The sequence below is a fragment of the Balaenoptera acutorostrata genome, chromosome 3 (assembly GCF_949987535.1).
Source record: "Balaenoptera acutorostrata chromosome 3, mBalAcu1.1, whole genome shotgun sequence".
In the NCBI taxonomy this organism is placed as follows: domain Eukaryota; kingdom Metazoa; phylum Chordata; class Mammalia; order Artiodactyla; family Balaenopteridae; genus Balaenoptera; species Balaenoptera acutorostrata.
The window spans coordinates 149,830,144-149,836,143 of NC_080066.1; positions in this window are offsets into that span (position 1 = coordinate 149,830,144).

The following is a 6,000-nucleotide window of genomic DNA, read 5'->3' on the forward strand; positions in this document are numbered from 1 at the left end:
AGTTAGCAGAATGTTTGAAAAAGGAGGCAATTAGCCCATAACTACTAGAAGCTTTCTAAGAACTGGGAAACTTACTTTAGGATAAAGTCAGCACTGGGGATAGGAGAGCAAAGGAATGGAAAGAGCCACTGGATCCACCAATCCTTAACCCTACCCCTACCTCTGATTTCCTGTACTTGTGCCAGTAGGTTTCTTTACCATGAGAACTAATTCGAAGTTGAGTTGGCTTTTCTGTTACTTGTATTTAAATTATCCTACTGATATAGCCTGGTAAACATTAAAAAAAAATGGTGACCATGCATGGCCTCATGGCCTGATTTCACTCCCAGCATGGTCCATTTGTTCAAGCTATTCTTCCTTTTCCATAATTATGACAGCCTGCTCACCTGACAGGTACAGCCTTTCTCTTGACAAGGAGGCCTGGCTGGAAAATTTCAGCTGGAGTCCCAGTGCCTGTAATGTTCCTGCCATCCTCCCACCCATCCATCCATCTACCATCCAGCTGATGGATCAACAGATTTACTGCAAGCATTTATCAAAGCATTTTGCTAGGTATTGTTAAGCTACCAAAAGAAAAAAATCAAGTGCTCTCTGCTCTCAAAGACCTTACAGTCTGAAAGGGGCAGGAAATTATGTATATAATTATCTATGGCAAAATGTATAAAACTGTTAAGTGTCACTAAAGTGCAGATAAAGTGCCACAGCTGATTAACAAAAGGAAAAGATTGTTTTCTGCTGGGAGGATTAGGGCCATTTTTGTGGAGAAGATGGATTTAAAATTTTTTTTTTAATTGAAGTATAGTTGATTTACAATGTTGTGTTGATTTCTGCTGTACAGCAAAATGATTCAGTTATACATATATATTCTTTTTCATATTCTATTCCATTATGGTTTATTACAGGATATTGAATATAGTTCCCGTGCTATACAGGAGGACCTTGTTAAAGATGGATTTTGAGTTAGATCTTGGATGATACAGAAGCAGTGCAAAGAAAAGAAGCATTCCTGGCAGAGTGGGAGCAGGAGGCAAAGGCCCAAAAGAAAATCACGGAGAGTGGATAGGGAACAGCTGGCTGAAAAATAGAGCTGGAACTTGAAAGGGTCATTGAGGCCAAATGGTGAAGGGTTGTGACTCCAAGTCCAGGTATTATTCCGTGAGCAGGAGGGTGGAAATTGAATCAGGTATGAGCTGGGCAATGGAGTGTAGTTTGGAAAGAAAGAAATTGAGTATTCAAGACGGGGCATAGCAGGAGCAGAGAGCAGAACCTAGGTGGAGTGGTTTCTCTGTGTAAAGGTAAACTGGAGCACATTAAAATTTTCAGTTTACTGGAGCGTACAATGATTCGAATCAGGCAACACAAAACCAAAGGTGGTTAGGGACACTCCGCCGGCAGAAGGTGGGGAAAGGTTTTTATAGAGAGGACATGGAAGAAAAGCAAGGAAATTATTTGCTTGGCTATAGCTTAAGTAGGTACCTTCTTTGGGAAAGCCTAGGTGTCTGTTTGTGATTGTTCTTAAATTTCATTTTCTAGGATATGAGTGCATTGACTCTGACTTAAGTTTTAGTTTTCTTGCGTAGGCTGCCAAGACACTAGAGCCGCCTCAGTCTAATGCCCTCTTTGTTTAATTACTTTGACACTGGAAACATCCAGGAAATTCTCTTCTGTAGTCATGATTCAAGCTAGTAGATATAGGAGACCCTAATTGTGAGGTGGGGTCTAGATGGAGGGATAGTTATCCAGAGTCTAGGGGTGTCACGCCAGCCCCTCATTGGTCAGGCCCAGCCAGCACACTTAGGAGCAGTGAGATGAGGAAACCCTGGATCGGAACCATGTGGACCAACAGGAAATAGGTGAGTGTTGCATGTGTCCAAGGGCCAGACAGGTGAGTATCTGAGTAGAGGAGACAAGATCCAGAAGTGGTACACACCTGGGAAGGACAGAAGAAAGGCAATTCAGAAGCGAACCGGTTGGGAGTATGAGATTAACAAATGCACACTACCATGTATAAAATAGATAAACAACAAGGATTTACTGTATAGCACAGGGAACTATAGTCAATATCTTCTAATAAACTATAATGGAAAAAAATCGAAAAAAGAATATAGATATGTACATATATATAGGTATAACTGAATCACTTTGCTGTACAACTGAAACTAAAACAATATTGTAAATCAACTATACTTCAGCAAAAATAGGAGAAGAAGAAGAAGAAGAAGCAGAAGCAGCTGACCAGGCAATAGCATCAAAGGCCCAAATACTGGGTTCGGGCAGAGGGTCAAGAGCCTAGACAAGGAGTCAGGACAAGAGCTATGTTGTAGAGACAAGGTGATGAGAGCAGAGGTTTCAGAGTCGAGCAGACCCAGGTTTGAATCCAATGGCGACTATTTACCTGCTGTGTAAACTTGGGCAAGCCACTTAATCTCTCTGAGCCTCCATTTCCTTGACTAAAAAGGAACATAATAATGTCTACCTCACAGAGTTGTTATAACGAGTATAAATAATTCATGAAAAGTGCTTGGCACTTGGAGCTGTCAACAAATGAGAGCTATTATTATTATCAATATCATCCTCATTATTTATATTGAACCAGAGCGATTTCTTCGGCTCAGCATGAGAAGATAAAGCAAATGAGAGGCGTGTTTGCCAAGAACAGAGACGCCAGGAGGGGGAGCCGGGCCTCTCCAGAACTGATCCCAGATGACCTCTCTGACTCAGGTACTGGTCATTTGTAATTGTCGGTGTGTTCTTGTCATTTGTTTCTTACACTCTGTGCTGCTATCACCATTGTCACCATTCCCTCCAGCAACAATGAAAAGAACCTTTGATTTTTGTTAAAACAGCCACACGGCTTGTGCTCTGTGGCCGGCATATCTATTCATCTTTTTTGTGGGGTGAGCTGTCATCAATATCCAAGGGTACCACCTGCTGGGGGCTTCTGACAACCGTCTCTATGGTTTCTGGCCAGATCTCATTAGCTAAGTGAGATGGAGCCCAGCGAGGTTAATAGGTTAATGCTGGCAGGGGAGGTTAGAAGGAAAAGGGGGATGGGAGACACAGGTGGTTACAAGAGGTGATTTTCGAGATGGAAGGACATGGCTGACCCAGCCTAGTGTCAGGGGATGCTTATTGCGGTAGAAATCCAAGGTCACAACCTTTTGCAGCCTCTGAGGGGTCCATGATGGCATATTTCATCAGAGGAGGACGTTCACTGCAGTGATCCTGCATTGTTTAAAGCTCATGTGGTTTTCATCCTTTACACTGAGCTCACTCAACTCTTAGTGCCCAATCCAATAACAACCAACATTTATTAAACCCTGACTGCATGCCAGACACTGGGCTAACGCATTTTACGTACTGTCGCATTTAAGCCTCATCACAGCTCTATGAAGCTGGTACTATTGTTTGCTCCATTTTATAGATTAATAGAGGCTCAGAGAGGTTAATCAACTTGTCCAAGGCCACACAGCTAGTAAAACTCTGAGCCAAGTTGGGAATTCAGGTTTTGCCGATTCTGCTTCTCCAGCTCTGAATTAGAATGCTAACCAGTGTCTTTCACACTTTAATATGCATATGAGTCACAGGGGATTTGTAAAAATGAAGATTTTGACTCCGTAGATCTGGATGGGGTCTGAGAGGCTACATTTCTAACCAGCTCCCAGGCTATGTGTATGCTGTTGGTCCATGGATCATACTTGGAGCAACAAGGGGCTTGCCTGATAGATCTGATTCACAATGGTTGGTAGGTTTCTGTCCTGAGGAGTTTGGATTTTGGTCTTGGATAAGAAGCTTTCAAACCATTTATGGAGTGTGTATTCATTTTTCACACTGAGTAACACATTAGCACAAATTTAGCACCTTAAACAACACGCATTTATTATCTCACAGTTTTTGTGTGTCAGGCATCTGGGAAGAGCATGACTTGGCTCAGAGTCTCACAAGGCTGAATCTAGGTGTCATCGGGCTGTGTTCTCATCTGGAGCTCAGGTTTGTCCAAGTTCATTCTGGTGGTCACAGAATTCAGTGCCTTGAAGCTGGAGGACCGAGGTCCCTGTTCACTGGTCGGCTGTCACCAGGGGCCCACTCTCAGCCATCCTGGAAATGCTGTATTTCTTGTCACCTGGCTCTTCCATCTTCAAAGCCAGCAATGGAGAGTCTCCTTTCTGTCAAATCTTTCCCATACTTCAAATCTCTTTGGCTTTTTCTGCCTCTGACCTCTAGTTGCAGATTTAAAGGGCCATGCAATCAGGTCAAGACCACCCAGACAATTTCCCTTTCTTAAGGTCAAACTGATTTGGGACCTTAATTACACCTGCAAAATTCCTGCACAGCAGCACCTAGGTTAGTGTTTGACTGAACAACTCGGAGAAGGCTTGAGGATACCAGGGGCCAGAAATCTTGGGGGACATCTTAGAATTCTGCCTATAACAAAGGGTTTTGGTTTTTCTGGTTGAGCTGTGTGTTGATTGATTGATGATTTTAGAGCCATGGAAATTGAGACTATATAAACTGCCTCATTTCTGCTTTCATTTCTTCTCATTTCTTCTCCTTACTATGAAAATTTACCAACAATGGTTTCAAAATAGAAACGAACTGTCTTGGTGGAGATTCCAGCAAATTGAGCTAAGCTCTTTTTCTTGTTTGTTGTATAAACTGAAAGTGTGAAATAGCAACTGATACATAGATCATTTGGAGTTTTTCACTGACACATAACCAATGTCCAGGAATAAGTCCCCAGACAGAGTGATACTTACCCGAAGGCAGCAGCTTCTACTCAAAAAACCCTGAGTGCTCAGTAGATGACATGAGCTGATTAAACATTAGCGCCTGCAGGGAGATCAGCTCGGTGCTTTGTGACCACCTAGAGGGGTGGGATAGAGGGGGTGGGAGGGAGATGCAAGAGAGAGGGCATATGGGGATATATGTATACGTACAGCTGATTCACTTTGTTATACAGCAGAAACTAACACAACAATGTAAAGCAATTATACTCCATAAAGATGTTAAAATAATAAAATAGGGCTTCCCTGGTGGCGCAGTGGTTGGGAATCTGCCTGCCAATGCAAGGGACACGGGTTCGAGCCCTGGTCTGGGAAGATCCCACATGCCGCGGAGCAACTAGGCCCGTGAGCCACAATTACTGAGCCTGCGCGTCTGGCGCCTGTGCTCTGCAACAGGAGAGGCCGCGATGGTGAGAGGCCCGCGCACTGTGATGAAGAGTGGCCCCCGCTTGCCGCAGCTAGAGAAAGCCCTCGCACAGAAACGAAGACCCAATACAGTCAAAAATAAAATAAATAAATAAAATTTTAAAAAATAAAATAAAATAAAATAAACATTAGTGTCTGCATTTTAAAGAAGGAGGGTTTGCAATACCCTGACGTCAAAGAGCTGACTGAAGTCCCAGGACTCAAACCCATCTTTTCTGAGTTCTATCTTGTTTTCCTCCCAATGGCACTGTCCTACAGATACATGGCTCATAAGGTGTTAACCCAGGATTGTTTTCCTTACTTGGATCTCAAAGAAGACAAGTCAAAGTAAGAAGTGGGAAATAAGCTGCTGGAAACCTGTAGGGGGAGGAAATTCCTAGGGGTTTTCGGTAGTCTGGAGAGTTCCCTCTCCAAGCAAAGCAGAGAGGGGAGGAACACGCACACCCTGTAGATCCTAGGTTTGGAAAGTGTCGCCAAAGACAGCCCCCCGTCAAGAGGTGGGGCTAAGCAGGCCACAATCCTGGTGATGCTCTTTCCAACACAATTCTCCTTATACCTTCAAAGCTATAGCAAGAGCACCACGTGGGAAATACTGCAATTTTCCTAGCCCACTCACAGCCTAGAGCGCAGCGAGGGAATGGCTGCGGGAAAATCCCAGTGTCCATGGCAACCTCGGGGTGAGGAGGGGAAATTGGTAGTGGTGTTTCTTCCTCCAGAGCTTGAAAGGCATGGCTGAGGTAACTGCCCTTAACTATATTTTTGCCAACACATAAGAAGCTCTGCTTTGCAT